Source organism: Brachycentrus maculatus, unplaced genomic scaffold (genome assembly GCF_059751285.1).
Source record: "Brachycentrus maculatus isolate JH-2025_06_01 unplaced genomic scaffold, ASM5975128v1 h1tg000068l, whole genome shotgun sequence".
Classification (NCBI taxonomy): Eukaryota; Metazoa; Arthropoda; class Insecta; order Trichoptera; family Brachycentridae; genus Brachycentrus; species Brachycentrus maculatus.
Window position 1 is genome coordinate 1,431,869 of NW_028280822.1, and position 12,564 is coordinate 1,444,432.

The 12,564-nt window shown below is 31.4% G+C and overlaps 1 protein-coding gene across 1 annotated transcript in view; it reads left to right on the top strand.

Moving 5' to 3' along the window:
* The first annotated feature begins 1,153 nt into the window (after window positions 1-1,153).
* The window catches only part of LOC148311307 (tetratricopeptide repeat protein 39B-like), a 55,744-nt gene continuing 44,333 nt past the window's right edge, over window positions 1,154-12,564 (top strand). The window contains exon 1 of the mRNA XM_088256865.1: window positions 1,154-1,261. The gene's annotated coding sequence lies outside the window, so the exon portion shown is untranslated. The remainder of the gene's footprint in view (window positions 1,262-12,564) is intronic.

Below are 12,564 nucleotides of genomic sequence, written 5' to 3' on the forward strand. Positions count from 1 at the left end.
TTTTCCTCGATCTCCGTCTGCTGCTATTTCCAAATACATTCGCCTAATAAATTTGTTTTACCGTTTATTCTTCACTCATTTGTTCCACGTATCCAAACTATCTCAACACACCTTTCTCAATTCTTTAGAATATCTCAGACATACATTCCTTTTTTATTTCACCATTTAATCGTCTATCATTCACATTTGTTAGAGAGGTCGCATTTCGACTGCATTTAGTCTAATTTAATCCTTCTTTTGCCAACTCCATGATTCATTTCCATGCATTAGGGTTGGCGCCAGGACTCTATTGTGTAGCTGCCAGTTTAGATTGGAGCAGTTTAGATATTATTCTAATAATACAATATTTTTTTCATTTTTTTTTAAATTTCGAACATTTAATCGAGTATATTTTTTTTGGTATATGTTCATACAGATTTTTATATTGTATAATTTGACAATTATTTGGGGTGACATCATTTTTTTATTTTAAAATTAATATTTTAATTCAATGCATGCATAAATGATTTTAAAAACTATTTAGGTTTTGCATTTTGATAAATTTCGTAAAAACTAGGGATGACTAATATTTTACCCTTCATTCCAAAATCGTTAGATTTATGCCATTTCCAACGAATTAAGTTAATGTGTACTAATGACTGTATGTACTCAACTTTTCATTGGAAATGGAGTTATATGCCCCATTGTTAAAACTTGAATGACTGTTATTCCTTATAGGGATTTTTTGGGAAATTTTAAAATACGATGAATCATCAATGAGAACAAAACACGTAATGTAATGATTTACCCAGTAAACCAATAAATATTAAAAGGGGCAATTAACACGGGTATGTATCTATAATTGGGGATTAAAAAAAATTGTTCGAGCTGAAGTTGTTCACAGCATCGTATTGACAATTTTAAAAGGAATTTAAAAAAATGTTAATATCACATTCGTAGATTTCAAATTTCAATTACAATTATCGAATATATGCATTTTTTGTATGTTAGGATATGTATATAACATATATAACATTGATCTTGCATAAAGTAAAGCTTTAGGTAGATACTGTACAAATGTAATTTATTTTTTTGCATCATCAAGCAATGCTTTTAAGATACGTAAACACCCGAATATTTGCTAGCAACACTCATTTTGCCTGTCTTATGGTTCTGACAGCTGCCCGCTGATTCTGCTGTGTCGGTTGTCGAGTGTGCGAGTGCTCTGTGTTCCGCGATCGGCTCCACTTTCCTGGAAGGCTCTCACTTTACCGTATAAAAGGTAAATTACCTAATTTGTATTTCTAGTTAACAGTCCATTATTCTTATGAATGGCTTATTTATGACATTCGAGTTCAATCTTTTTTTTGTGGAACTTATTTTATAAGGTACCTTTCCATTTGCAAGTGAAAAGTAAAAGACTTTTATTCTAATTTTAAATGCATATATATATGTTAAGCAGCATTTACTAATAGAAAACTCACACACTTTTATACCTATATACTTTTCCTTTTTAATCTTAACTAAATTTCAAATTTTATAACTCATAATATTGTCAAATGATTGTATGATAATAAAAATATTTTTTATTTATTAAATTTTCACAAATAAAAAATATTGTTTCGCGGATTCAATTTTAATATAGTACGTTTAAATGAAAATAGACATCTCTGGCTCACGACATAACAAATATGTGTTTTTTTACAATATTAATACTGGTTATACGTTGTAGTTGAGATAATTTCATAAGGTCACCCCGAATTACTCGGAAATATAAATTAATGATCATTTCTTTATTTATGTTTTGATTTAAAGACACGCGATATAATATTAAATTGTAATATTTTAAAAGTATAATTAAATTAAGATAGATTACTAATGTTAGCATATGTTTATCTAAGGGAATTGGAACGTAGTATTTTCATGTATATTTATCTTAAAATAAACATTTTATTAACTATGTACTATGTACTTATCATCAACTGTATAAATATATATATATATATATATATATATATATATATATATATATATATATATATATATATATATATATATATATATATATATATATATATATATATATATATATATATATATATATATATATATATATATATATATATATATATATATATATATATATATATATATATATATATATATATATATATATATATATATATATATATATATATATATATATATATATATATATATATATATATATATATATATATATATATATATATATATATATATATATATATATATATATATATATATATATATATATATATATATATATATATATATATATATATATATATATATATATATATATATATATATATATATATATATATATATATATATATATATATATATATATATATATATATATATAAATCTGGTTTTAAATTGTTTTGATTGTCGTTATTTTAGTAAATAGAAACACCACTAAGCCACATCTTAATGGGTCTCTATTATATAATTCTATTCAATTTATTAATAAAATACAACTTTAAAAAAAAGTACTGAAAAATATAAATAAATAAAAAATGTTTTAACATGAAATCAATTAAGTATGGCAACAATAAAAAAACAAAAGCTAAAAAACAAAAGCTGGAAGTACACAACGGGGTCCAGGTAACAACCCTAATTTATGGAAGTGAAGCGTTAAGTTTACAAAATAATTATGTAAGTACACTGAATGCAGTTAAAATGCGATGAATTTGCTGCAAAACTATGTATGATCGATGTTTGAATGGTGTAATGAGGAAAGTAACAAGGCTGAGATACATTATCGATAAAATGGCTTCAGACATATGGAACGAATGAGGGAGTGAAGAATGTTAATGAAAATGATGAGGCGAATGCAGTTAAAATGGGAACAGAGGAAGATCGAGGAATAGTTGAGATGATCAAGTATTTCGAATACTTGAATGTGCGCAGGTCAGGAATCGGAATAATCGGCGTTTATGTATGGGGAGATGCGTGAACGTGGAAGAGGCGAAGAATGTTCGCAAAGACAGGGTGGTGTGTAATTCTACTTTATCTGCCTGTCCCTTCATGGAAGCGGCATGATGGTTAATAGATAACAAAACACCAATCCACATTCTCTATAATTGTGACGCACTCACATCCTTGGACTACCACTACTGGACTCCGAGAAGGTGAAGCTCTTACCACCAAGACAGGTCATGACCTACATGACTCATGTGGGCCTTGAGAGTGAGCTATGATACCGAGGGAGGTCACAATAGACCTAATATGGTCGCAGTGGCGTAAGGGATGCAAGATCCCTTGACCTCAAAATAAATAAATAAATAATAATAATTATGGTTAGTTAGTTAGTAACGTTTTCGACCGATGACGGTTTAATACGGTTTCGGAGCTTTAAATTGGATGAAAATTATTATTTTTTACATAGCTCAATGTTTTATACAATCGGATAAAAAAGGCTAATTAAAATATTACCGCAAAAGCCATTTGCTTACACACACTACGGACGGAAAGGGTATTTTACCTTCCGCGCCGGCCTTATATCAAATTCAGAATATGAGGAATTATTTAATATTTTTATATGAATATTATGTACCAATCTCTTTGTTAAGGTCTAAACTATGTACACAATTACCAAATCCGGTCGCAATATAGTTTGCTGGTATGATAAGAGGTTGCATGAATGTAGAAAAACGAAGAATGTTTGCAAGGACTGAGTTGTGTGGCATTATATCATCTCTGCCTACTCCTGTGGAGAAGCGATGTGACGTTTGGCTAGGTATTTTGGTGGGTACTCGCATACATACAATTCTAAAAGCGACCGGAAGTATTTAGATTTTTTTAAAGTTTCTTACCTTTCTAAAACTCTTTTCTTTTCACAACCACATATTTATTTAGAAAAAAAAACTTAATTTTTCATAATAAAAACAGTGTTTTAAGAGGAAAATTACGTTACCTGGGTTTAGAGAAAATTTAGTTGCGACGAATACTGGGCCTTAATAACTGAAACTATGTCATTCTTTAATAAACTTCTTGCATTAGGATAAGTCTACTAATTATGTCTGTTTTATCTTTCATGGACTTATACTAATTGACCATGGAAGCGACATTATGTAAAAAATCAATAAGGAAAAACATTTGCGTTACATTTTTTCTTGTTTTATTAATTATTCTTAGTTTTAACAGACGGGTTACACATTTTTTTTATAATTCGTTATAATCCTGACCTTGTGTTGTACTTAATATAGTATAGAGATATTGAGATATTATACAACTACATATTTACTTATTTTTAATTTGTTTAGGAACATTAAAAAAAACACACAAACACACACACACACACACACACACATATATATATATATATATATATATATATATATATATATATATATATATATATATATATATATGTATATATATATATATATATATGTATATATATATATATATATATATATATATATATATATATATATATATATATATATATATATATATATATATATATATATATATATACATATAACATTGCAGACAATTTCAAAATAGAGAATCAAGAATATATCGTGGGTGTGCTGGCAAAATACACTAAGTAGTTTGAAATATCATATATATATATATATATATATATATATATATATATATATATATATATATATATATATATATATATATATATATATATATATATATATATATATATATATATATATATATATATATATATATATGTGGTTTTAAAAGTTAATTCAACTTTGAGTTTCATAGAGAGTATTTTATTCAGGCTAAAAACTTTACAGAACAGGGATTATTCAAATAAGGATTTTAGAGTTATCGTTTTTAACCAAATAATGACAGATTTTTTGTCATTTTTATAAATCAATACCTACAGCACTTACTTACTAATCTTACAAAATTCCTTTACTTTTAATCACTATATATTATTGTAACAAAATTAAATGTTAATGTCGACCGGTTTTTAAACAGCTTTTAAAAAATGTAATCCAACTAACTAACGGAATTTGAGTTGGATTGGAATAGGCTTTTTTCACTCGGGAGGAATATCGAATTTAACATAATCTACACATTTTAAAACTCTTTTGTGTTTATAATGGCCATAAGGTCAATAATTTTATTCTTAATTGTCATTAGAAAAAAAACGTAATAACAGCCGGACAGTGTCTGGATTCAATACTCCTATACACCGAATGCAAAACCTGGGCAATGATTTCGCGGACCATATCAACATCTGGAATATGTCACCTCCTTACTATATATGTATAAAGCAATGATAATTACAATATTTCAGGCTTATACATAATTCCTTGTTTTTTATATGTTCATCCTTGTTTAGATAAGTACTTTTAGATCCAATAATTTACTAACAAAGAGAAAACATATTATTTTATAATAAAGTATAGATGTAATACATTATGTACAAATTGGCTACAGCAGTTTATAAAAGAAAAAAAATAATTAAAAGCGCCAGTTTCTTGTGTTGACAATCAATTTCGTCACAGGAGTTATGCACTTTTTTAAATGTTTATTCATCGATTGTCAGCCTTCGTAGTGTAATGGTCAGCACACTCGACTACCGTTCTGGAGGTCCTGGGTTCGATTCCCAAGGGAGGTAAAATAAATATAAGTGCTTTGCACTGTAATATTTATTCACTATTACCCTGGACTGGTAACCTGAAGCGGAGGGCTGATCACCTTCTCTTCATGTGTTAACGATCAAGATAACACTGCGTTTATATGATGCAGTGCCCTATGCATCATTGAGGTGCGGATAAAGGTTTTTATCTTTTTATTATTATTTATCGATTTGGCGTTTAATGTGTACAACTCCATTTTAATTTCTGTATTAATTGTTATAGCAAACACAGATTTTTTGAGTCTACTAAGTTGTATTTTATTCATGAAAAACACATAAAATTAATATTGTAACAATTATTTCGCCTAGTTATGGCATTTTCCATCGAATGAATTTTTTTTTTTTTAACAATATAATACAACTTAGTAGACTCAAAAAATCTGTGCTTGATTTAACTATCAATACGTAAATGTTGGTAATGCCATTAAGAGAAATGGAAAAACGCGTCCAAAATATTCATTTCTTCTTTAAAACCTTTATCTGCACCCCTATGGTGTATATGGGACTGCAATATAAATGTAGTGTTATCTTGATCGTTAACACGTGAATGAAAAGTGATCAACCCTTAGCTTCAGGTTCAGGGTAATATTGAAAAATCACCTTTTTTTTTAACCCCTCTCCTGGAAATCGATACCGGGACCTCCAGAACGGTAGCCGAGCGTGCTGACCATTACACTACGGAGGTGGTCCAAAATATATTGCTGCCTCTATACTGCGTCCCCCCCCTCTACCTTCCGTATTCCAAACATTGACAAGTGATAATGTGCAACGTAATCGTGTTTGTTTTCAAATATTTTAAAACCTCTTCTTAATTTATTTTGATATATCACGATGAACAATGGTTTTGAATAAGGAAAATCTGATAATTTGGCGCATATTGACGTCTTTATGATGACAAATTACTTTAGATGACATTTAACGTAAATTTTACAAGTGCCTAAATTAATCAATATAGCTAATAAAAAAGACACTTAGCAAAAAAATCCTTTTCAATTCGCTTTTTTTTTGTATTGAGAGATGAAAGAATCATGGTTTAGAGTTCAAGTAAAAAATGTTTTTAATGATGGACTTTTTGATAAACTAATAGTAAATAATTACTAACTTAAAATTTCTAATTTCATAAACTGATTCGGCAGGTGGTAAAATTGATCCATTTTAAATATATGTTTTGCTTAGTAAATACCACTTCATATTTCTTAAAATGTGTGAAACTGATGCGGAATGCGTCGAAACACTTGTCACAACGGATTTTAAGAAATAAGAAGTAAAATCTATTCATTTTAAATTAAAAGTTGTTTTGGTAAATACCGCTTTTTCTTAAAATCTATTGTGACACATTTTTTGATGCCTTCCGCATAATTTTCAAACACCATTAATTTAAAATTTAAGCACAATGTCACCATTTCATTGTCAAACCAATGAAACTAACTGCAGAATCAAAAATAAGTCTTTATGCTTCGTGCACATATCGCTCACTCCTTTCAACAACGTCATATATAAAAAAAACTAGATTTTTCAGGAGATTGTTTTTAAAGTTTAAAAATATAGTGAAATGTATTAAAAATAAATACTAAGCCACTTATTGAAATTTTTATTGTGCAACACATCTTTTTAGGTAAAACCTGAATGTTTTTTCTCCATTTGAAAATTATTTAGTATATTTAAAAAAAATAATTAAACAATACCCTTTCTTCAAAATGTAAAAACAATACTTTCTGCCAAGTAGCGGGTAAATATTAAATTAAAAATATGCCGCTTTTGCTAGGATACAGTACATTTTCTGGGCATTCCGAAAATATGCCCAACGGAAAGTTGACGATTTTTGATATATGACGTTGTTGAAAAGAGTGAGCGATATTGTCACTCACCTGACTAACTGTCGTAAATTACATTTTTAATGAGCTGCAGTTAGGAACAGGGTTTATTTTGGTTTTCTAAGCGCGCCCACGCTCAGTTATTTTCAATAACTAACGTTTGTGTTGCTTTTATATCTCACAGACCCATACAATATTCGGCAATTCTCGACCAAGCAAGGCGGACTTTGAACACAAATTGACAGCTTCGTTACCGCCATGGATAACATAACAAAGAAATATAAAGAAGATAAACACCCTCCAATCGATCATACCATTTTGCGTCCAAAAGAAATGACAAATTTGCAGCGACATTAAGTACTCTCGAAATAGCCAATTTCTTTGTCCATTTCGGATGTGTTTAGGAGCTCTTCAATTTATTACGATGATAAGATATGACTAGAAAAATAATACCTTAAATTTAAGCACTGAAAAGGCTTTTCCACCCATAGATACTACCGTAGAACGGGGCTACTTGAACTCTGATGTGTTACTTAAGCCCAGTGCAAAAAAAAAAAAGATCTGTATTTGGTCTACAATAATGAACATATCAACATGATTTGTTGTTTCCCTGACATATTGTCACGATACGTTCATTATTGTAGACCAAATACAAATTTAAATCTTTTTTGTACTGGGCTCAAGTAACACATCAAAGTACTACGGTACATAAAACAATTCAAACCCTTAACCGCACCCCAATAGTGTTATCTTGATCGTTAACACGCGAAGGAAAGGTGATCAGCCCTCCGCTTCAGGTACCAGTCCAGGGTAATATTGAATAAATATAAGAGTGAAAAAATCACTAATATTTATTTGACCCCCCTGGGAATCGAACCCGGTACCTCCAGAACGGTAGCCGAGGGTGCTGACCATTACACTACGGAGGCGGACATAAAACATAAAACCAATGAAACAATAGAATTTAATAAAATAAAATAAATCCTTGAAAATTTCTCATGACCTTTTACGAATCTTCTTTTAAAATCCGATTTTTTCTGTATTGTTTTTCTTAAACATGCCTTTATCAATTTCTTACACTTTTTCTCGATTCATCGTTTTAATATTAAACTTCTTCTTACCAGTAACCACACCCAATGGTGCATAGTGTTACTTAGATGAAGGCAAGGTGATCAATCCTGCGCTTCAGGTACCAATTCAATGTAGTATCAAATTAATATTAATGTTGAAAATCACTCATATTTAATATCTTTCATTGAAGTTATCCATTCTTGAGAAATACTACTATTTTCAAAAATACTATTGTGAGACGTGTTTGGATTCATTCCGCATCATTTTCGAAATACGCGTCATAATATATTTTAAGAAATGGTGATGTTTATCAAATAAAATTTAAATAAAAAAAATCACAAATTTTAATTTTGCTTCCCTCTGGGAATCGAACCCGGGGCCCCCAGCGCGGTAGTTAAATGTGTATATATATATATATATATATATATATATATATATATATATATATATATATATATATATATATATGTATGTATATATAAATATAAATGGAGATAACGCACATATATAGTTTTTTTGAACTAAGCTTTTCCTTCATTTTTAACGTCGTTTTTCTCAAGTTGCTCTCATGCATAAAAGGGGTCTGCTAAAACGATGTGATCTCGTAACCTTCGTTAATCATTTCCCCTCCGAAGGTATTTTCAGACGTCGCGTTCTGAAACCGCATAAAATTTTCCCTTTGTAGAGCCAAACAATATAAAATTGCGCTTCAAAAAAATAATTTTCTTTATTTCGAATTTAATACGAGGTTCTGTTAGATAAAAGAAAACATATCTTGCCTTTGATTTTCTTTTTTTGATTTCAATAGTAATGAGCAACCCTACAAAAAACATTTCAGACGAAAATATAATTCAGAAAATATAACATGTCATTTTTCAGACATCGATATTTGAAGCCTATGACCTATTACGGGCCCACTGTGCCACGCCGCGAATATCTTTGCGACTTGTACGAGAATGTTGGCTGCTCAACGTATGAGGAGCTGAAGAGGGTGGCGCATGATAAACCGAAATGCCTAAGGAGCTGTCATTTGTTGCTGCTAACCAATCTACAAGATTGAGACCACAGACGATGCTTATTTTAGATATTTAGTGTTTATTTAGTGGTTCCGTCGCAAAAAAGTTAGAGAACCGCTACTCTAGACCCGTATTGTGACGAATCGTACTTATTTACTTTAGGTTGTTTTGAAGATATTGCTTTTTAGTAATAAGCCCGCTTATGTTCATACTCTGCAAGAGTTTAGCCAAATGTACACAATGCTTACTCTATATTTGAACTTCTCGTCACCGCATTTTGGGTTCGGATTCAATAATGAACATCAAACTTTACTCATTTTCATACTGTCATTACAGACGTAATTGTGGTTTAATATAGTTTCACCTCGAGGTACTCCCACCTCCTAGGTAGCGGTGTAAAGTTACTCAGGCCAGTGCGAGTGCGAATGATCAACTAAAAGTGCCCTGGCCTTTACTAGCCACCATCTACTCATCTTATAATTCACTAGCTGCTTATATTTACAATATTAATATAATTAAAAGAGCGGATACTAGTTAACCAGGAAATACAAATGGATGTTCTCCGAAAGCTATCTAGAGAAAGACCAAGGAATTCATGGGTTATGCAGAAAGATAACATGATTCAAAGACATGGCTTAGGTGACGTTGTCCAGGACAGAAGGATATTTAACCTGAGGACGAGGAGAGCTGACCACAGCAGTCTACAAGGGCAATAAGCTGGGATGTAGCCAGGAAGAAGAAAAAGATTTAAATAGCAGATACTTATAGAGCAATATCTCGACTTCAAATCTCTGATATGAAAACTCTCCGATTTATAGCCGGAAACACGTTGCGAGACCGCGTAAGAAACACCGATATCTGGAGCATGTGTAAGACGGAAGATATCGTGAGGTGGGGACGACAACGAAGGCGATACTGGAATTAACATGTAAACAAAAGACAGACTTCCACGTATCGCCCTTCAAGGAAACCCTTAAGGAAGAAGACCCCAGACAGACCTCCAAAAAGCTGGAGAGATAACTGGCATTCAACATCCAAAGAGCGACAGGCGGCGGCGCAGACAGATCCTGAGGATCTGTAAAAAGAAGGAGAAGTAGAAGAATATTTATCATATCGGATGCTGAATTTTAAAGCCGGCTGGAGACAATTTTGTCTTGCGGATATGAGTCTGCTATAGCACGAATGTTCATAGATCGGCGGGCCGGGCTAGCGCGCTCGTCGATATGAGTAGTCCACTTGCAAACCACGTGATGTTGAAAATTCCGTTTTTTAGCTAATGGCGGCAATCGGTAAAATATTAAAAATATTAACGTCTATGTTTAACATTTTAGTGTGTACAAATACTTGTTTACGAATCTGGATTATCTCCAATTGTAGAAGTTATTTATCATATTATTTTTTTGACAAAAAATATGTCGGGTTGTGGTCCCGTGGTTAGTGACGCGCACCCTTGAGTCAGAGTTTCTCGGTTCAAACCCACTTTACCACAATTTGATACCTATTTCTAATAATGAACCGCTTATGCTCACAGAATTAGTATTAAATTGAATTAATTTTGTAAATAATAAAAACACAAATATTTCTCTTTTAAAATTAAAAAATATATGTATGATGAATAACTCCTATAATTGGAAATAATCCAGATTTGTGAACAAGTATTCGGACACACTCAAAATGTTGTTGATTGCTTTTTTTAACATAACGTGATTAGCAAGAGTACTACTCAACGTCTTGGCCAGTGGTTCTTAACCGTGTTGAAAGTACCGAACCCCACCAGTCTCACATGCCCGTTCACCGAACCCTTTATTGGAAAAATGTATTGATATACATATTGATATATTCCTCTTAAATAATATACTAGATCTATAGAATAAATAAATATATCGTATGTCGTATCATTTTTCATAATATTTGATATATTCCTTTCATATAATATACTGGATCTATTGAATAAATCAATATGTCGTACAATAAGTCGGGTGTGTATTTTGACCTCCGCCGAACCCAGGAGACTGACTCTCCGAACCCCTGGGGTTCCATCGAACCCAGGTTAAGAATGACTGGTCTAGGCGTTCTCGCCGACCGCGGTCTACTCGGTTTCTTGGGAAAGCCTCGCGCTCCCGCGCGCTGGCAGCGGCCGACTGACAAAATCTGGCCGGGCCGATTGGTGTGACGCCACAATCTCTACTTTCACCCATTTCATCTGAGGAACCATTTCTTCGACATTTAAAGTAATTCTAGAAAGTGGCCGCGATTCGGACCTCGTGTTTTCTAACACATTGTGTGTGATAATTCGCTTATTCATACGTATGACAAAGTGCCTGCAATATTTTTTAATTTTACGGAAAACTTGACACAATCAGGTATGTCAAATACTTGAAAGCGGCCGGGTCAGGAGTCGTAATAATCGTCGGGTATGTATGAGGAGATGCATGAATGTAGAAGAGGCGAAGAATGTTTGCAAAGACAGAGTGGTGTGGCGTTCGATTCTCTCTGCCTATCCCTGCGGGGAAGCAGCGAGATGGTTAGTTACATAGTTAGTTCTTTTTTTTACAAAAAATAGTAATATTAGTATATCACCACTCATCGAATTTTTTTGTCTACCAGTTTTGTAACGTACCCGTCTCTTCGTCAGGACAAAAAGCATGCAAACAATACTACGCGTTTACAACATTTTTAATGTGTCCAAATACTCGTTCGCAAATCTGGACTATCTCCAACTATAAAAGTTATTTTAATATTATATTTAACATCTCAATATATATGAAGAATTAACGTTTTAACGTAATTAATTTACTTGACGTTATGATTTTAACATTACTTTTGGTCTTTTATTTCCTTTATCTTTGGCATTTTAAAGTTACTGATATTTCAAATGAATATTTGATTCGTACTGAATATAATCAAAGTCATCACAGTCAAAGTTATATACACTACGAAGTAAAAGCGTTAACTTCCGCATGGAATCCCAGCCCTCAGTATTTGTATTTTTTGTATATTTGGTCTTTGTTTTATAAGTTCC